At 35.8% G+C, this 21,890-nt stretch overlaps 1 long non-coding RNA gene across 7 annotated transcripts in view; it reads right to left on the bottom strand.

The window, feature by feature from the left end:
- The window catches only part of LOC123795723 (uncharacterized), an 870,146-nt gene that overhangs the window by 40,436 nt on the left and 807,820 nt on the right, over window positions 1-21,890 (bottom strand). The window contains exon 9 of one of the 7 annotated variants that reach the window (XR_015722991.1): window positions 1,412-12,551. The exons of 4 other annotated variants lie outside the window; for them this stretch is intronic. This is a non-coding gene — a long non-coding RNA (uncharacterized LOC123795723). Of the gene's footprint in view, window positions 1-1,411; window positions 12,552-12,583; window positions 13,297-17,643; window positions 19,515-21,890 lie in introns of those variants that run through there. 2 more of the 7 variants (XR_015722995.1, XR_015722990.1) reach the window with 2 other exon arrangements.

Here is a 21,890-nt window from a genome sequence, read left to right as displayed (position 1 = left end):
TTTGCAAATTTAATTATAGTATATCTTAGCGTTGGCCTGCTTTTGTTGATTTCGATGGGCATTTTCTTTGTCTCCCATTTCCTTCCCCAGATTAGAGAAGTTCTCTGCTATTATTTCTTGAAATAAATTTTATGCTCCAGATTAGAGAAGTTCTCTGCTCTTATTTCTTGAAATAAACTTTATGTCCCTTTTTCTCTCTCTTCCTCTTCTGGGACTCCTATAATAAGAATGTTATTACATTTGATGGAGTCACTGAGTTTCCTAAGTCTATTCTAGTGTTCCATAATTCTTTTTTCTTTTGTTCAGCTTCATTATTTTCATTATTTTGTCTTCTCGATAATTAATTCAGTCCCCTGCTTTTTCTAGCCTGCTGTTCATTGTATAAAGCCTGTTTCCAATCTTAGTTATTGCATTCTTCATCTCTGATTCTTTTTTTTCACTCATTTATCTCTGTGGGAAGGGTCTCCTTTATGTCTTGTATTCTTTTCTCAAGCCCAGTGAGTATCCTTATGATTGTGCTTTAAATTCTCCATCAGGCATGTTACTTATATCTGTTTCACTTAGATCTCTGGCTGTGGCCTTATCTAGTTCTTTCATTTGGGGTGAATTCCTCCACCGTGGCATTTTATCTAAGTCTCTGCCTTCTTCTTTGTGTTAGAAAAGCCAGTTACGTCTTTTGCTCCTGAAAGTAATGGCTTGATGAAGAAGAGGTCATGTAGTTCCCAGGGTCTTACAGTTCAGGGAGTGTCTCCACTGTGTGCTATGCATGCTCTGCTGTTATGATTTGGCTGTTCTGTCTTTCAGGCCAGTTGTCTGCAGAGGCTCTCTTTCCCTGCTATGGGTAGTATTTTGTCCCTGGCCTCAATGTGGTGACTGTTAACTAGATGTGCTCTCATTGTGAACTGGGACTTGACACCAACTCCACCAGAACTGAGGCCCTGCTGGGACTAAAGCAAACTTGACTGAGAAGAGTAGTCCCACCGGAGTATACAGGGTGGGGCTCCGTATAACCTGTGTCAGGACTGAGCTCCTTCCTTTAGGTGGCTCTGTGCTTATGCTGAGGGGTGGGGGAGGAAAATGTCACTGGTCCACTCCTTTGTTCTCAGGGAATGCTGCTGCTCAGGGTGCACCCTGAGAAGAAGGAATAATCTCTCCCAGTGTGCTCCAAGTGTTTTTCAGATGGCTGTTTCCATGCTGTCTACCCCAGGTTCCTGCCTGCCTTCTCTCCAGGAGCAGTGCAATGCCCTCCCAGCTCTATCCCAGCCTAGCCTGCTAACCTTTAAGACTCCAGGTTTTAAGCCCTACTGATTGCAAGAACTCAGGAAATTCAGCCCCTCTCCTTATCTAAGCCAATGGCTTTGGAAAAATGTTCTCCATTCCCCCACGCATTCCCCTCTCTCTCACCCTTCTCTGTTACCTCAGCTCCCTCCCCTATGCAGCACCATGATCCATTTCTCCCCTAAACCATGTCTCCACACTTCCCACCCTCCTTGTGGCCTCTTCTCTCGCTTTAGTTGTGGAGTTTGTTTTGTAGTCTTCAGGATGATTTCTTGGGTATTTAGAATGATTTTTATATTATCTAGTTGTGTTCATGAGAGAAGACATTTGTAGGGTCTTCCTATTCTGTTGCCATCTTCCTCTCCTCTATTTAAATTTTATTCTAATTTTAAATATTTTCTCTCAACTGTATCTTCTATTCTTCAGTGTGCATAATAGGGCTTATGAATGGTTGTTTTTACTGCAGAAATTTTTCTCTGACTCATTTGATTGTGAGTTTGGAGATTTCAGTATCTATAGGTATTTCTCTTGAGCCGGTCTGTTTTTTCAGAAAGGATGTCTTCATTTCCCACTTGGAGGATATAAATTTGGCTTCCAGGATTGTTGGAACATGATAGAATAAGTGGCTAACAGTGTTAATTTGGCAGGGGAGGAGGGGGGAGAGACTGGACGAGCTTTAAATTCCAGCATTGTTTGTCTTCAAATATTATAGGTAGGCAGATGAGGGAATAAAACTACCCATAACAGATAAATGAAAATTAGGGATTAAAGCTGCTTTGAGAGCAAGAAGAATGCTTTTGTTTTTGAATTAGAAGTGACGTTGAGAGGGACGCCTAGGTGGCTCAGTCGTTAAGTGTCTGCCTTCGGCTCAGGGCATGATCCCGGCGTTCTGGGATCCAGCCCCACATCAGGCTCCTCCGCTGGGAGCCTGCTTCTTCCTCTCCCACTCCCCCTGCTTGTGTTCCCTCTCTCGCTGGCTGTCTCTCTCTCTCTCTCTCTGTCAAATAAATAAATAAATAAAATCTTAAAAAAAAAAAAGTGACGTTGAGAAGTCAAGTAAGGATATAAGTCAACTGAGGGGTGCCTGGGTGGCTCAATCAGTTAAGCTGCTGACTCTTGCTTTCAGCTCCTGTGATGGTCTCAGGGTTATGAGTTCAAGCCCTTAGTCAGGCTTGCACTCAGCATAGTCTGCTTGTCCCTCTCCCTACTAGCCCCCCCCCACATTTTATATCTCAAATAAATTTTAAAAATCTTTAAAAAAATAGGAATATAAGTCAGCTAAGTATGTGCATACGGGTATTAAGTAGGACTAAATTTGGAGTTAAAGAGATGCTGCATTTATCATTAATTACTTGTGGTTATCTTAAGCTGTGTGTGACTTTTAATAGTGACAGTACTGTTTTTCAGTACCCACTAATGTCTTAAAACAAAATAGGCATGCCTACTTCTCCTTTTAAACACATATGTAATATTCAAATGGTTATTAGGAGTAGATATTGTCAGAGTATTCTCTTTAATTATAACAACACAATGAAAATAAGAGAAACAAGGTTTGAGATAGAAAATGCACTGGAAAATTAGTACAAAGACTGATCCAGTTAAGCTATTAATGTAGACTATGGAGCCTTATTTTCATATGAAATGTTTAGTAGAATCAGAACATCAGGGCGGCATGCACAGAGGGCATTCTTCCTCAGCAATGAGGATTATCCTCTGCATTTGGCCACTGCTACAGTTTAGATGTTCGCTGTGATGCCATCTGTTAAGGTTGATTGTGCTGTGACCTTAGGCAGTCTGAAACCTGTTCAATTGAGCCCATATATAGAGTTCTGGGTGGGAACCAGGAGGACAGATGGTAGGGTTGGAGATGAGGAACTTGTTTGTTACAGCTGATGAAAATCATTCTTCTTGCCAAAGCCATTAAATGTGATATCCTTGGCACAGCATTTCTCAACAAATAGGGTGTCCCACTTGGTGGATTAGCTGCAGGTGAATGGAAGCATTCAACAGTCTCTATTTAAGTTTGCCTAGTTCTTTACTTCGACAGCCCTGATATCCTAAGATTAAGTCAATGTTCAGCAGCAGGACACTCTGTGTTCAGTTAAGTACGGCATTTCACAAATGTAGTTTTTAAAATATACATGTGCACTGGATAGTACAAACTGGATTATAATTCTGCAGCTAATTAAAAGTTTATAAATATCTCCAATTGAAACCAAATAAAAAAATTTCTATAAGGAAACTGAATAAAAAATGCAAGTAAATCAACTCACTTTTCATATACATACACATGTATCATGAAAACTTCTCAATGCCAATTATTTAAGAAAATGTATTAAATCATTTTATAACAAATATGTATGATCAGACAATTTTTGCAAACTAGTTTTTACAACTTGGAAAGCAGAAAATTTGCCCACTATACAGACGTTTATTCTTCATATTTGACAGCCCTAAAATGCTACTTATTGTAGAATTCATATCTAAACTATGTTAGCTAAAAAATAATTTTAAAGCATTTTCTTGGGGTAAGGATATTTAAAAGGTCAAAATTCAACATGAAAAGAAGTGAACAATATAGATTATATCGACTTTTAGTATTGAAAAGAAAAGTCTGGAAGTGCTTTTCACTAATCAAATCTCCTGCTTCTTTTTTTTGTTGTTGTTTTTTAAGATTTTATTTATTTATTCGACAGAGATAGAGACAGCCAGCGAGAGAGGGAACACAAGCAGGGGGAGTGGGAGAGGAAGAAGCAGGCTTGTAGCAGAGGAGCCTGATGTGGGGCTCGATCCCATGACACCGGGATCACGCCCTGAGCCGAAGGCAGACGCTTAACCGCTGTGCCACCCAGGCGCCCCCAAATCTCCTGCTTCTTTAGAGGGTTTACCTAAAGTATATTAGACATACATCTTATTGTAAATATAGTTAGGGAAGTAATATGATGGCTGTGTATGGATAAGATATTGCAGGAGTCTGTATTTAAAAGCATTCATACACTACCAAAGTAATACAGACTCCATTTTATTTTTTAGGTAAATACCTTTATATTGTTCTGCAATTTTTTTTTTTTTCCTTTTTGGTTAGTTCATCTTGGAGATCTTCCTCAACACATTGAGTTCTTCAGTCTTCTGAACTGCTGCGTATATAACATCCATAGATGAATGTCATGTCATTTATTTAGCCAGGTCCATGTGTATAGGTGTTAGTTGTCTTCAGAAGTATTTCCTCTTTGATTATTATTGACCATGTTGTAGGGATAGTCCCTATATGCATATTGTGCCCATATTTGAGTATTTTCTAGAGGTGATACATATAAATATGATTTTGATATGAAAGAATGAACAGTTAATATTTCCACATCTCCCCCCAAACTGCCTCTACCAATTTAAACTCCCAGGAGCTGTGTATGACTATTTCCCTGCAAATTTCAAAACAACTAATCTTTAAAAATGTGATTTTGCTAATTAACTGTATGAGATATATATAATCATTGTTTTCATTTGTGTTTCTCTATCAATATGAATATGTTGCTTTTTCCTCTTTATAAGGGAATACTCATTTGTACATTGATATATGTACATATTCAATAGTATCTATTGACTACCCATTTTGTATAATAGTGAGCAAAGTCCAGGCAGTGCCTGATTTCTCAGAACTTATGTAATCAGAGTATTAAAAATCATTTTCATTGATAAGTAGTAGTTTATAGTTGTTTAGTTTTTGATTATTGTTTTTTACTATTTTTGCCCTTGATTTTATTTAATATATATTTTATAATTTTATGGTTCTACTCAAAGAACAAGCTCTCTACTTTATGTTTTATAAATTATAGGTATTTCTTGCCATTTTAATATTTATTATTTTCCTTTTTTAAGTTTCTGTATTTTGTTCTTTCTGTCAATTCCCTAATTGAATACTTTTTTTGCCTTGATTATGTTTTTATTTTTACTCCAAGCTTATGGTTAAAAGTGATTTTTTTTCCTATGAATTTTCCATTGAAAACATGGTCATTTAGTCCTCTAGATTTTTATTAAATTCTCTGCTCAGCGTCTCTCTAGAGGTTATGTTCATCATGTGCATTGAGGCTGTAGTCTGAAGGGGCCAGGGGATCAACTCCAAGAAAAAGTAAGAGACAGTAACACCACACTGACACTTGTGACCCAGTTTTCATGACATATACCATAACTCTGTCTTACTCTGGTCCGTAGAAGCTAGTCACCAAGTCCAGTCAATGAAGTACCAGGAAGCAGGGATCGTGAGGATCCCTTTTGCAGGCCAGCTTTCAAAGTACATATGGAAATTTTGTTTCTCTAAATCTTGTGAGAAAAGTGGGAAACACTGTGTTCACCTCTAAATATTTCAGCATGTAATTCTAAAGAACAAGGACATTCTCTTAGTATTGTACCCTTGTCAAAATTGGAAAATTTGATATTGATGCAGTAGTATTAGTTGACCCACAACGCTAGCCAATATTCAAATTGCATCATTTGTTTTAATGATTTCCTTTACATCTTAAAAAAAAAAGAAAAACCTAAGATGCAATAAAAAATAAAGAATGCAAGAATCAAAGATGCTAAATTCATTTTAGTCATGCCTCTAGCCTCTTTTAGTCTAGAATATCTCTCAATTTGTCTTTCTTGACCTTGACTTTTTTTAAAAAGATTTATTTATTTACTTATTTTAGAGAGAGGGAAAGTGCGTGAGTAGGGGGAGGGGTAAGGGTAGAGGGGGGAGCCTGAAGTAGACTCCCTGCTGAGCACGTAGCCTGACCTGGGCTCTGTCCTAGGACCTTGGGCCCAAATCAAGTCTGCTGCTTAACCATCTGAGCCACCCAGATGTCCTGACCTTGATATTTTGATGAGTACGGGCCAATTATTTGTAGAACGTTCCTCAATTTGGTTTAGCTGACATTTCTTTAGCACTCATTCAGGTTATGTATTTTGGCAGGAATACCACAGGAATGATGTTTCCATTTGGAAACGTGATGTCAGTTTGTCCCAATAAAATAATGATGTTAATCACTTTCTTAAAGTGGGTGCTGTTAAGTTTCTGCTGCAATTTTGTTTCTCTGGTAGCGGGCAGATATTTTGAAACTATGTAAATATAGTGTTCTTCATTCATTAAACTATCACACACTGGTTTTATCTTTTGATAATATTTGTAATATTTGTTAGCTAGTATTCTACAGTAAGTAAGAGTATGTTTTTTTCTCCCACATTTACTTGATATTTCATGTGTTTGTTTGTTTATATCAAGGATATCCAAATCATGGATTCCTATTTCTTACAGTGGGTTATCATTCATTAGCGAAATTATTTAATGATCACATTTCCCCAAATTTGGCCAGTGGAAGCCCCTTCAAGGTAACTTTTATGTCCTCTTTATATTTCTAAGTCATTTGAGGAGCATTTTCCAACTTTCACATGCAAAAATTATTCCAGGCTCTTGTACTTACCCTCCCCTAGCCATGAAATAATCTGTTTTTCTGAATCCTAGTTCTTTTTAGCAAAATGTGGTATTTAGTAAGCAAGTGCTAGATAAATTCAATGGCACTTGTGCGTTATTTCTAGCCTCTCCCAGCAAACCGAGCATACACTAATATTGTTTTTTCATATTTGTAACACTTGTTTCCAACTATGAGAAATCTGGCTTCCATAATCCTTCGTACATAATTGCTCAGCAGATAATACATAAAAATAGTTTCAGAATTTTTAAACATACTACAATGAAAAGGAAACCTAGTCAAAGGAGTTCAATTTTTTTTCAGTATATTTTTTTTTTTGGTTTGTGCATTTTGCCTTATATAATTTTAACCAATATTAAGCTTACAATTGGATAAATTTTACAAATGTATACATCAGCATAAACCACACTCATATTATAAAAACATTTTCATCATTCTAGGAGGTTCCTTCCTGCCCCTTCTGACAGAGCAACAACCATGTACGTGTTGTAGAACTTCATGTAAATGGAATCATACAGTATGTACTCCTTTAGACCCAGGTGTTTTATTTTTTTTTCTTCCTAGTCTGTATTTGAAACTCATCCATTTGTTCTGTCCATTTTGTTGTTGAGTAGTATTGAACAAATGCACTACAGTATGTTTATTGTAGAATATTTGGGTTGTTTTGGTTTTCCTATTGTGAATAAATTCCTGTGAACATGCTTTTACAACTCCTTCTTGCAGGCATACATTTTTTCTCTTTGAAGTGTAACTAGGAATAGAATTGTATGGTCATAGAGTAAGAGCATATTTAATTTTGCAAGAAATTGCAAATTTTTTTTTTCTAAAGTCAATTTAGTCTTTTACCCTCCTATCAATAATATAAACCATTTTCTTTCTTCACTAAAAATTGTTGCTGGCAGTCCTTTTAATTTAGCCATTGTTGAGAACACACAGTTTTATGTCTTTGTGGTCCTAATTTGCATCTATCTGACAGCTGATGGTATTCAGTGCCTTCCTGTGTGCTTGTTGGCCGTTCATACATCTTTATTTGTGAAATCTTTGTAGAAGTCTTATTTTTAATGAATTGTTTATTGACTTGTGGGTGTTCTTCATATATTCTTAACCTAAGTCCTTTGTCAGACTTATATATACTTTTATATACATACTCAAACGTGAATATTTTCTCCTTGTCTGAAGCTTGAGGCAGAGGTTGACATTCTTCTTAATGATAACAAATATAACAAAATAACTTATTATTTGGTAATACTTTACTATGTACCGAGTGTTCAAATAAGGACATTAGAAAGCCATATCATGTGATCTTTACAGTGATATCAGAAAAATTCTGGGAATTTAGTTGATAATATTACTTTTTACTTTTAATACAAACTGAATCATATTTTACTTATTACTCCTATTTTTTCTATAGTACTTTATTTAAAAATTTAAGTTTATTTGAAAAGATAGAATCATTTTTTGAGAATTTTTCTCTTTAGAAAATTGTAAACACAGGCAATTTTCATGTTCATGTTCTTTATCTTCTCTACATTCTGAAATTTATCATGCCAGTGTTCACTACTTCTATTAAATACTGTTGACATAACTTCATTGAATTTGTTTCCTCAATAATCATATTTTTCATCTCTATGATTATTGATCTTTTCTGGGTTTTTTTCCCTGTAGATTTTTTTTTTTTAAATATACATGCAATCCTCCTCCTTTTTTGGGTACACTATTCTTTTTTCTTTTTTAACCAGTTAGCATGTATACAGTGTAGCCTACAGTGTAATATTAGTTTCAGGTGTGTAATATAGTGATCCAGCACTTCCATATAACACCTGGTGCTCATCAAAACACGTGCACTCCTTTTTGCCTATAACCTATTTAACCCATCCTCCCACCTCTTCCTTTCTGGTAGCCATCAGTCTGTTCTCTGTAGTTAAGAGTCTGTGTCTTGGTTTGCCTCTCTTTTTTTCCTTAAACCTAATATATTTTTTTTTAAGGTAAAGTAAGAAATGGGATGCAAATATTGGATCTGGTGGAATCTATTGCAATTGAACAATTAATAGTCTGTTAACAGCAATAAATAACAACAGATGTAATAATCTGTTGCAACTAAACAATTGTTCTATATACAATAGTCCGGAACCCTACCCAACATACTACATACATCTTTTACATACTACAAAAAACATTCTTATAAACTGTTGGCTTTCATGTGGATGTCACCTGTTAAGGGCAGAAGAATATCACATCATTTAGTTCAGGCTTCTATGATCCCATTTCTTACCGTAGTTACTGCAGCTCCCCATATCCGGATCTATAGGTCATGGGTTCTGTCATTATCTTAGGGACTAGCAGAAAAATAAACTTCAGCAGGGTTATAAAAAGATACTCTGGGCAAATATCCCTCCAGTGTAAGGCCTTCTCCCTAAGCCACTCATGTTCAGAATACAAGCTGGATTTCAAAAGTTCAGATTTCAGTGCCTGCTCTGACTCAGCACTTTTATCTAAGCTATATTTTTTTAAAAAATTATTAGGTGGGGTCCTTGCATTCTACCCTTAGTCCCAATACTCATTTTCAGGCAGATTCCTTACTCTCTTTGGTCAATTGTTCCATCTTTTACTCTGCTTTAATTGATATCCAGTTCCTTGAAATGTCAATATTTGACAATATTCTCTGGCTTCTTGCTGGAAAATGTAATTTGTCCTATTAAGTTTATTTGATCATTTAAGTAGGTTTTAAACACATGAGCTCAAACTTATTCTGGACAGAAAAATACTTGCATAATATGCATAGGGCATTTTATAAAATGTTACCTGTTTTCTTGCAAAAATTAGATTTAGAAAGATGTTTTTGACTCATAGTTTGTCTTTTATAAATTGTCATATTTTCTCATTAAACTAATGGTTTCTCACCACTAGTGACTCCTTGGCTAAGGAAGGCTGCACTCGCCTAATTTTGGCTTATATTTAAATAGATTTGTAGAGTTGAATACTTCAAATTTAAATGGAAAATAATTTTTGCAGTCATTTATTTATTATTATTTTGAGATCTAGAAAGGTGAGAGAAGTGAGGAGGCAGCTGGAACCACAGAAGTGTCTTCGTCTGTGTGTTCCGGGCTTGGCGTGAGTGTTCACGAAGAGAGCAAGGTTTAACAGAATTTGCTCTCTGCTCGGGATGACCCTCACTGGAAGACGAGTATCTGAGATCACAGACCTTGATAGGATCTAAATTTTACCAATTTCTGAAGCCTAAACTTAACCCTTCGGATTATGGGATGTCAGCTAATTGCTACCAGTTGTCTTTGTCCTTGACTTTACACCCATTAAGTTTCCTTTTCACAGAAGGATGGTAGCACATTAACCCATTAGCTGTTGTTTGAATGTAATCTCAGCTGCACCAGTTGTGCCAAATATTCCTCAGAAGCTCTGAGCCATGGAGAACACTCAGCCACAGCTCCTACTTATGGTACAGAGCTAGAAACGGTGTATTCAGTTGCACACGCAATAAAATGGAGGGATTACATTGTACAAATTCTAGAATTTGACTGCGTACATTTGAATTCAGATTCCATCAGTTATTTAGCTTTGTGGACTTAAGCAAATTGTTAAAGCTCTTTAGGCTTTATTTTTTTATATTTATGAAATGGGAAAATAGTGGCCAATAGAGTTATTGTAAGGATTAAATCAATCTATTTACATATATGTGTTGGTATATACTATATCTGTCAGTGCCCATCATGTAATAGCACATAGTAAATGTTTTTCACTTATTATTTTTATTATTCCCATTGGAATTTGAGTTAACACGTGGAACTCCGCTTTCAGCTCTAACATGTGAAAGAGAGCTTGTAATAAACACAAACTACAAAACACACACCCTCACACACACACACAAAGTAGGCATATTTAGGCAGCAGGATATCTGAGACAAAGAGAAAATCTTGAAGGTAGCCAAGGCAAAACAAAGTATCGTAACCATTAAGGAATAAGGATAAGAATTACATCAAACTTATCTTCAGAAATCATGCAAGCAAGAGGTGAGTAAAGTGATACCTTGATGTGTTCAAAGTAAAACAAAACAAGAAAAACCTGGAATTCTGTAGCCAGTGAAAATAAAAAGTAATTCAGGAAAATTACACAGATCAGAAATTTGGATCACATAAAGAAAGAAAGAAAGTGTGTCGGGCAATAAATGAAGGTAAAATATAATCTTTTGTTTTTTTATTGATTTTATTTAAAATATAACTTGCTAAAGTAATAAATGCAATGTATTGAGTAATTATATGGATAAGTGCAGTGAATTGCGGCAATGTCATGAGGGATAGAGGAAGGACTTGGGATACTCATGTTATAAAGTACTGTATGAGGTCATGAAGTGTATTTAAAAGTGGACTTCATTTAAAATGCATGTCGTAAACTCAATATAGGAAAAAATAAAAAATATAAATGGCATGCTAACAAGCAGATAAGATTGAATTATATTAAGCTCTTACTTAAAACTAAGATACCGAAAAAAGAAACTAAGAAACGCAACAAATAGCAAATAGTTACAAGATAGTAAATACTAATCTAGCTTATTAACAATGTGTGATCTATATGCAGCCATTAAAAGACAGAAATTCTGATTGAATAAGCAAGTTCTCTACAAAAAATTTTAAAAAATCAGTTTAAAATTCAGGTTAAAAGTAAAGGGATTGATAAAGATACACCATGCTAATACTAAGCAAAAGAGGACAGCATGCTTTCATTGTTACTTTATTCCAGAACTCCACACATACACTTCCTGTGATGTCAGGGAAAAGTTACTTATGTATCTAGTTTCATCTTTGAAGTTAATTTCCCTCCCTTTCTTTTTTAAAATAACATCAGGGTGACTCATAGTTGCTTGTCTGATCTGCTTCTGAGAAATTTCCACCTTATTCTTACTGGTTTTTCTCAAAATTTCTGCACTTTTGAAGTCTGATTTAATCACTTTCCATGTGTAAACTAGCTAGAAGTTTTAATAACAATGATTTCAGTGAGAGTCAACAGTGTGACATGGCTGTCAAAAGACAGCTAATGTATTATTAGGTTATATTACTAGAAATGTATTCAGAATAAAGAAGGGAATAGTTTACTGTTTTGTGCATTAATCATACATCACCTGGAGTATGATTTTCAGTTATGGGTTTCATATTTAAGAGGACACTGACAAGTCCATAAACATGTTCTGAGATGGGTGACTGAGATGTTGAAACCATTTCAAATGAAGATATTTGGAGTAATTAAAAACTAAAGTTTTAAGGAAAAAACATTAGATGTCAAGTATTTGGTAGACTGGCATTCTGGAAAAGCAATTATACTCAGGTGGATATAATAAGAAAGGAATAAAGAGAAACTTCTCAGTAATTATAAGTGTGACCAACTTTGGAATAGACTATCTTCTGAGATAATCATGAACAACCTGTCAATGGAAGTGTCCAAACAGAAAAATGGATGCCTATGCCCACTCTTGCAATATTCATCTCTTTACAGCATTGTAGTGTTTGAGCTCAATGACCTCAAAGATATCTGCCAGCATAGATACTACGCGATTCTATTTTAAAACCTTTTCATGTTTTATTTATCAGCCAATGAAATGAGTTCTTGTTAAGGTGGAAGATTTTTAAGATCTTTTCTTCTGGGGCACCTGGGTGGCTCAGTCGTTAAGTGTCTGCCTTTGGCTCAGGGCGTGATCCTGGAGTTCTGGGATCAAGCCCCACATCAGGCTCCTCCGCTGGGAGGCTGCTTCTTCCTCTCCCACTCCCCCTGCTTGTGTTCCCTCTCTCGCTGGTTGTCTCTCTGTCAAATAAATAAATAAAATCTTTAAAAAAAAAAAAAAAGATCTTTTCTTCTTTAGAGCCCTAAAAATATCTATAGAATGAAGCAATTTTTTAAAAAAGATTTTATTTATTTGTCAGAGGTAGAGAGAGGGCACAAGCAGGGGGAGTGGCAGGCAGAGAGAGAAGCAGGCTTCCCGCTGAGCAAGGAGCCCAATGTGGGGCTCGATCCCAGAACCCTGGGACCATGACCTGAGCCGAAGGCAACCACCTAGCCGGCTGAGCCACCCGGGCGACCCTAGATGAAGCAATTGAAGAAAAAGTTCCCATTCCTCACAAGTAGGCCCAAACATTTAAAACCCAAAAGTAACATTCAAGTTAATTTGTGAATTTGTGTGTGCAAGTGAGATATATTTTGAAGACATCCTGTGAAAGTATAAAGCAATTTTTATAATTATAAAAGCAATTTTATTCATCAAATATAGAGGCATATATAGATAGAAAAATCACTTATGATTCCATCACCTGTTAATGTGGTTAATAATTATAAAATTTTTTAATGTTTTGGGAAATATAAACACAGTTGACATTACATTATAAATGTAATTTTATATTATGCCATTCCATTTAACAATAAAAAAATCAAGGTAGTGTAGCATTGAGTATGAGCGTATCTTTTAGAAACCATCAAGCTTGGGTCCAGGACCTGGCTCATTCATGATTTGAAAGAATTTGGTCCAATTACATAACTTGTCTTTCCCTGGGTTCTAGAATTTAAAAAGTAAAAATTAATAGTAAAATTATGATCAAATCTCATACTACATGTACTACAACTATTATGTCAGTCAGTATATAATAGATTCAGACTAAATAAGACTTAATAGACCTTTCCTCATCCTATCAGTTTAAATATAATTTTAATGTTTGTATAATATATTCTATGAATTCAGCATGGTTTATTTCTACCTTCAAAGTTTTTTTACTGTTAAATCCCACAAGGTAGAAAAGAGTAAATTTTGTTTCTTGGGACTTTTGATTACAATAAAAAAGAGCCTCATTGAAATTCCATCTTTTCTTAGTATTTCTAATGACATTTCATATGCAGTGTTGTTTTAACATAATGTGGTTTTCCCAAGGATTTTTTTCTTGAAGTATAATTAACATAGTGTTATATTATTTCCAGGTTTCACAATATGATTTGGCCACTCTATACATTACTTAGTACTCATCACTTGATAATAGTCCTCTTAATATCCTTTACTATTTCCTCACCCACCTCCTCTCTGACATCCCCCAGCTTGTTCTCTATATTTAAGAGTCTGCTATTTGTCACTTTTTTCTGTTTTGTTTCTTCAATTTCACATATGAGTGAAATCATATAATGTCTGTCTTTGATTTATTTCACTTAGCCTTATACCCTCTAAGTCTATTCATGTTGTTGCAAATGGCAAAATCTAATTTGTTTTTATGGTTGAGTAAATATTCCATTATGTATATATGCCATTTCTTCTTTATCCATTCATCTATGGATGGATACTTGGATCACTTCCATACCTTGGCTATTGTAAATATTGCTGCAACAAACAAGGGGTGCATATATCTTTTTGAATTGGTGTTTTCATTTTCTTTGGGTAAATACCCAGTAGTGGCATTAGTGGATCATATGGTAACTGTATTTTTAAATGTTTTTTTGAGAAACCTCCATACTATTTTCCATAGTGACTGCACTAATTTGCATTCCCACCAATAGTGAAGGGGAGGGTTCCTTTGTCTCCACATCCTCGCCAACGCTTGTTAATTCTTGTGTTTCTTGTGCTTTTTACTCTAGCTAGTCTCACAAGTGTGAGGGGATGTCTTATTGTGATTTTGATTCCCATTTCCCTGATTGTCCTTAGTGATGTTGAGCATCGTTTCATGCGTCTGTTGGCCATTTGTATGACTATTTTTTTCAAGTATTTATTTAAATTCCAGTTAGTTAACATACAGTGTAATATTGGTTTCGGTTGTGGAATTTAGTGATTCATCACTTATATACAACACCAGGTGCTCATCACAACCAGTACCCCCCTTGATTCCCATCATCTATTTAACCCATCCTCCCAGCTACCTCCTCTCCAGTAACCATCAATTTATTCTCTCTAGTTAAGGGTCTGTTTCTTGGAGTTCCTCTTTTTTCCTCCTATGTTTGTTTGTTTTATTTCCTAAATTCCACGTAAGAGTGAAATAATATGGTATTTGTCTTTCTCTGAGTGACTTATTTCACTTAGCATAATACTCTCTAGCTCCATTCATGTTATTGCAAATGGCAAGATACCATTCTTTTTTTTATGGCGGAGTAATATTCTATATGTATACCACATCTTCTTTATCCATTCATCAGTCACTGGACATTTGAGCTCTTTCCATAATGTGGCTATTCTTGATAAAGCTGCTGTAAGCATCGGGGTGCATGTATCCCTTTGAATTAGTATTTTTGTATTCCTTGGGTGAATACTTAGTAGTGTGGTTGCTGGATCATAGGGCAGTTCTGTTGTTAACTTTTTGAGGAACCTCCATACTGCTTTCCAGAGTGGCTGCACCAGTTTGCATTCCCACCAACAGTGTAAGAGGCTTCCCCTTTTTCTGGCATCCTCGTCAACACCTATTGTTTTCTGTGTTGTTAATTTTAGCCATTCTGACGGATGTGAGGTGATATCTCATTATGGTTTTGATTTGTGTTTCCCTGGTGATGAGTGATACTGAGCATTTTCGCCATATGATGTTGAGCATCTTCTCATGGGTCTGTAAGCCATCTGGATGTCTTCTTTGGAAAAGTGTCTATTCGTGTCTTCTGCCCATTTCTTAACAAAAGTATTTGTCTTTGTTGAGTTTTAAAGTCCTTCATATATATATATTTTTTAAAGATTTTATTTATTTATTCGACAGAGATAGAGACAGCCAGCGAGAGAGGGAACACAAGCAGGGGGAGTGGGAGAGGAAGAAGCAGGCTCATAGCAGAAGAGCCTGATGTGGGGCTCGATCCTATAACGCCGGGATCACGCCCTGAGCCGAAGGCAGACGCTTAACCGCTGTGCCACCCAGGCGCCCCTAAAGTCCTTCATATATTTTGGATATATTAAGATACATCATGTGCAAATTTCTTTTCCCATTCTGTAAATTGCCATGTAGTTTTGTTAATTGTTTCCTTTGCTGTGCAAAAGCTTTTTATTTTGATGAAGTCCCAATAGTTAATTTCTGCTTTTGTTTCCCTCACCTCAGTGGACATATCTAGAAGTTTATATGGCCAATGTCAAAGAGGTTGCTGCCTTTGTTCTCCTCTAGGATTTTGATGGTTTCCTGTCTCATACTTTTGTCTTTCATTCATTTTGAATTTATTTTTGTGTATGGTGTAAGAAAGTGATCATTTCATTCTTTTGCATGTTGCTGTCCAGTTTTCCCAACTAAATTTGTTGAAGAGACTGTCTTTTCCCCATTGGATAGTTTGTCTTGCTTCATTGAAGGTTAATTGACTATGTTCATTTCTGGGTTTTCTATTCTCCATTGATCTCTGTGTCTATTTTTGTGCCAGTACCACACTGTCTTGATCATTACACCTTTGTAATATAGCTTAAAGTCCAGAATTATGATGCCACCAGGTTTTTGTTTTCAAGATTGCTTTGGCTATTCGGAGTCTTTTGTGGTTTCATACAAATTTTAGGATCGTTTATATTAGGTCTGTGAAAAAATGCTGGTGGTATTTTGATAGGGATTGCATTAAATGTGTAGAATGCTTGGGTAATGTAGATATTTTAAAAATATTCTTCCAATCCATGAGCATGGAATGTTTTCCCATTTCTTTGTGTCATCTTCATTTTCTTTCATCAGTGTTTTCAGAGTATAGATCTTTTACCTTTTTGGTTAGGTTTATTCCTAGGTATCTTAGAATTTTTGGTGCAATTGTAAATGGGGTTGATTCCTTGATTTCTCTTTCTGCTGTTGCATTAGTGGTGTATAGAAATACAAAAGATTTCTGTACATTGATTTTTTTTTTATCCTGTGACACTGCTGAAATCATGTATCCGTTTTGGCAGGTTTAGGGTAGTTTTTTTGTGTTTTCTATAGAGAGTATCATGTCATCTGCAAAGAGTGAAAGTTTGAATTCTTCCTTGCCAATTTGGATGCTTTTTATTTCTTGTTGCCTGAATGCTGAGGTTAGGCCTTCAAGTACTATGTTATCTAACAGTGGTGAGAGTGGACATTCCTGTCTTGTTCCTGACCATAGAGGAAAAGCTCTCAATTTTTCCCCATTGATGATATTAGGTGTGGGTTTTTCATATATGACCTTTATTATGTTGAGTTGGGTTTTCTGTATCCCTACTTTGTTGAGGGTTTTTATCATGAATGGATGTACTTTGTCAAATGCTTTTTCTGCATCTATTGTAAAGATCATATGGCTCTTATCCTTTTTTTATTAATGTGGTGTATCACATTGATTTGTGAATACTGAACCACCCTTGCAGCCCAGGAATAATTCCCACTTGATGGTAGTGATTGATTTTTTTTAATGTCTTGCCGGGTTCCATTTGCTACGATTTTACTGCGAAGTTTTGCATCCATGGTCTCAGGAATATTGATCTGTAGGTCTCTTTTTCAATGGCTTCTTTGCCTGGTTTTGGTATCAGGGTAATGCTGGACACATAGAAAGAATTTGGAAGTTTTCCTTCCATTTCTATTTTTTGGAACGGTTTGAGAATAGTTATTAACTCTTCTTTAAATGCTTGGTGGAGTTTCCCTATGAAGCCATCTGGCTCTGGATTTTTGTTTGTTGGGAATCTTTTTTTGATAACTGAATCAATTTCTTTGCTGGTCATGGGTCTGTTCAGGTTTTCCAATTTCTTCCTGTTCCAGTTATGGTAGTTGATATGTTTCTAAGAATTTATTTTTTCCAGGTTGTCCAATATGTTGGCATATAGTTTTTCATAATATTCTCTTACAACTGTTTGTATTTTGGTGGTGGTGTTTGCTATTTCTCTTCTCTCATTTGTGATTTTTTTTATTTGGGTCCTTTCTCTTTTTGATAAGTCTGGCTAGGGGTTTATCCACTTTTTTGAAGACCCAGCTCCTGGTTTCATTGATTTTTTTTTTTTAGTTTCTATATCATTTATTTCTACTCTAAACTTTATTTTTTTCCCCCTTCTTCTGCTCGCTTTAGACTTTGTTTTCTTTTTCTAGCTCCTTTAGGTGTAAGGTTAGGTTGTTTATTTGACATTTTTCTTGCTTTTGAGGTAGGCCTGTATTGCTATATATTTCCCTCTTAGGACTGCTTTTGGTATATTCCAAAGGTTTTTGAATCATTGTGTTTTCATGCATTTTTAAATTCTTCTTTGATTTCCTCGTTGACTCATTCACTGTTTAGTAGCTGTTATTTAACCTCCATGCATGTCTGTTCTTTCCTGATTTTTTTCTTATACTTGATTTCTAGTTTCATAGCATTGTGGTTGGAAAAGATACATGATATGAGTTCAGTCTATTTGGGCTTTTGATATTTGTTTTGTGGCTTAACATGCATTAACTGGAAAATCATTTAACTGGAGAATGTTCCATGTGCGTTAGAAAAGAATGTGTATTCTGTGGTTTTAGCACAGAATGCTTGAGTCTATCTGTTCGATCCAAAAGGATCAATGTGTCATTGTAAGCCACCATTTCTTGTTGATTTTCTGTTTGGATGATCCATCTATTGATGTAAATGGGGTGTTAAAGTTCCTTACTAAGTTTTGCTACTCCAGTTTTCTTTTGGCGTCCATGATAACTGTTTCTCCATCTCCTCACTTTCAATCTGCATGTTTCTTTCTGTCCAAAATAAGCCTCTTGTAGGCAGCATATAGACCGGTCTTCTTTTTGTTTCTTGCTCCCCCCCCCCCCCCCGCATTGTGTCACCCTGTATCTTTTGTTTGTTTGGAGTTTTTAGTCCATTTACATTCACCCTAATTATTGATAGGTATGTATTTATTGCCATTTTGTGGTTGGTTCTATAGATTTTCTCTGATCCTTTCTTCTCTTGCCCTCATGGTTAGTTTGCTTTGTGTAATGATATACTTGGATCCCTTTCTCTTTATTCATCTTTTAATGGTTTTTGATTTGTGGTTACCATTAGGTTTGTATGTAACATCTTCTGCATATGGCAGTCTATATTAAATTGATGGTCACTTAAATTTAAACCCATTCTTTACTTGTCTCCCTCCCATGTTTTAACTATATGGGGTCATATTTTATATCCTTTTATTTTATAAATCCCTTGATTGATTTTTACAGAATTTTTTTTTTTTACTTTTCATTTGATCTTGGTATATGCTTATTTTAATTTATTGTATTTGGTTTGGTAATATTTCTTTGAGATTTTTGTATGTAGCTTCATCAGGGACAGTGGTCTATAATTTTCTTGATTTTTTTTTTTTTTTGTGGTGCCCTTTTCTGGTTTTGGTATCAGCTGGTTTCATAAAATGAGTTTGGAAGACTTTGAAAAGAATATGTATTAAATCTTTGAATGTTTGGTAGAATTCACCACTGAAGCCATTTGGTCCTGTTTTGTATTGTTGAGAGATTTCGAATAATAGTTCAATCCCTTTGCAAATAATCAGTCTTCAAATTTTCTAGTTCTTTATAATTTGGTCTTGGAAGGTTGCATGTTTCTAGGAATTTATCCATTTATTTTATGTTGTCTAATTTGTTGGCATATAGTTGTTTGTAGTCTCTTACAATTGTATTTCTGTGGTGTCAGTTGTAACCTCTCTATTTGTGATTTTATTTTAGCCTTCTTTTCTGTTTTTCTTTTCAGAGAACTCTTGGTTTCATTTGCCCCTTTTCCCCCCTAGTTCTTTTGGTATAAAGTTAAATTGTTCATTGGAGATTTCTGTTGTTTATTTCTTGAGGTAGGCCTGTATTGCTCTAAATTTACCTCTTGGTTGCTGAGTCATAGAAAAAAAAAATCAAAGAAGTAGAAATATACCTAGAGACAAATGAAAACAGAAATATGACCTATTACTTACACAGTACCATGTTGCTTAATGTCCACATATTTGTAGTTTTTCCAGTTTTCTCTTGTGATTCATTCTAGTTTCATACCATTGTGGTAGCAAAGGATGCTATCTATAGCTTCAATCTTTGTGAATTTACTAAGACTGTATATGGTAGTGTAATCTGTGTATCATGTGCACTTGGGAAAAACATACGTTGTTGCTTTGAGTGGAATATTCTATCAATTCCACCTGGTCTATTGTGTTATTTAAGTCTGATATTCTCATTTATTTTCTATCTGGATGATTTATCCATTGATGTAAGTCGAGTACTAAAGTTCTTACTATTGTATTGTCAATTTTAAACTTTTGGACGGTTAGTATGTCTTAATATATTTTGGTGCTGTGACGTTGAGTGCATATATATATATAAATGTTACATCTTCTTGCTAGATTTACTTCATCATTATATAGTGCCCCTTTTGGTCTTTTACCATAGTCTCTGTTTTAAAATCTATATTGTCTGATACGAATATAACTACATGATCTTTCTTTTCTCCTTTCCCTTTGTATGAAATACCTTCTTTTATTCATTCACTTCCAGTGTGTGTGTGTGTCTTTAGTTCTAAGGTGAGTCTCTTGCATATGTGGTATATTGATATCTTAATTTAGCCACTCTGTCTTGTGTTTTGTTGAAGTATAATTAGCATACAAAGTTACATTAGTTCCAGGCGTGCAACACACTGACTCAATAATACTATACATTACTCATTGCTCACAATGATAAGGGTAGTCACCCTCTGCCACCCACAAAGTTTTTACAATATTACTGAGAGCACTCCCTAGGCTGTACTTTTCACCTCCAGGACTTGTGTAAAAGTGGAAGTTTTTACCTGTTAACCACTTTTATCTGTTTCACCAATACACCCATAGCCTACCATCTGGTAATTACCAATTCTTACAGCTTAAGAGTCTGCAGTGACCCACTTTGCCCACTGTGGGTTTGGTTCCTGTGTTTTTGAGAGCCATCTCTCAGGCCACCACGGACTTGCTGGTATGGAGGGCTTGCTTCCTGCACAGCTACCTAGGATACGCGGTTGCTGCCACTGCAGGCATGGTGATGTGTGCGGCTATCTGCCCCTTTCCCCAGCACTGGAGTCACGTGGAAGTGGTATTTTCCTGACCGTGGCTGCCTGCAGTGTGTGGTGCAGCAGGAGCGATTGTGGAGGAATGCCTGCCAAGACAGTTGGTTTGATGGGTTCCAGAGTGTTGGCACTGGCTCCTGTAAGCATCCAGCTATCTCTGCTGATGGTCTCTGTTTCTCTTCCCCTGCACAGCTCTTTTGTTCCTGGAGAAATCTCCTAAGGATCCCTGCCCCTTTAGCACATGTTCTAAGATTAGTCAGTAAGCCTCCTTCACATATATTCTAGACACATTTCAAACTGCTGCTGCTTATGCTGGCTCTTTGGGACTGCATTATCTATCACACTCTTGCACTCTTCAAGGTAAGCCCCACTCGTTTTCAAAGGCCAATGTTACAGGGACTCATCTGCCCAGTGTAGAGTCTGGTCCTCTTACTTCTCCATGCTTGTGATATCCTTCCGGTTTGTGTATCTGTGGTTGCCTCAAGTTTGGTTCCCAACTGTATCTCTACCTCTGTTAAAATTAGCTGTGGAAAACCTGTTTTGCCTCAGATCGTTCTGAGAGTTAATTACGTGTGTGTGTGTGTCTACTGGACCAGATGAGTTCAGAATCCTACTCTGCATCTTCTTAGCTGTCTCCCAAACTGTCTTTTGAAGGGACAATTTAGTCCATTTAAAGTAATGCTTATTGATGGCATGTACTTACTGACACTTTAATAGTTTTCTGGCTGTTTTTGTAGTTCCTCTGTGCTCTGTTCCTTTTCTATTTTTCTTTAGTGTTACCATAAGATTTTGCTTGCTGAAATTTGTGAACTTCATGGTAATCATACTATGTATATGACAGCCTTTTTATAGTAACAAATTTGAACACATTCAAAAATATGTATATATATGTCCTCTTATTGTAGTTTTGATTTTACTAATTTCGTGAGTTTTAGTTGTTTGTTACTATAAATCAGTGCCATTGAAGTCCCTAAGGTTGTTTAGTAGTGATGAATTTATTTGATTGTCTTGAAAATTTTCTCTCTCCTTCAAATTTGGATAACATTATCAAGTACAGATTTCTTGGTTGGAAGTTTTTCTTTCATATTTTGAATATATCCTGCCATTCCCTTTTGCTTACAGGGTTTCTGCTTAAAATCAGCTGATGGTCTTATGGGGGGGTTCCCTTGTATATTATCATCTGTTTTTCTCCTGCTGCTTTTATGAATCATGAATCTCTAACTT

Source organism: Ursus americanus, chromosome 35, assembly GCF_024610735.1.
Source record: "Ursus americanus isolate L20-20 chromosome 35, mUrsAme1.1.p, whole genome shotgun sequence".
Lineage (NCBI taxonomy): Eukaryota > Metazoa > Chordata > Mammalia > Carnivora > Ursidae > Ursus > Ursus americanus.
This window is presented reverse-complemented; position numbering and strand designations above follow the sequence as displayed.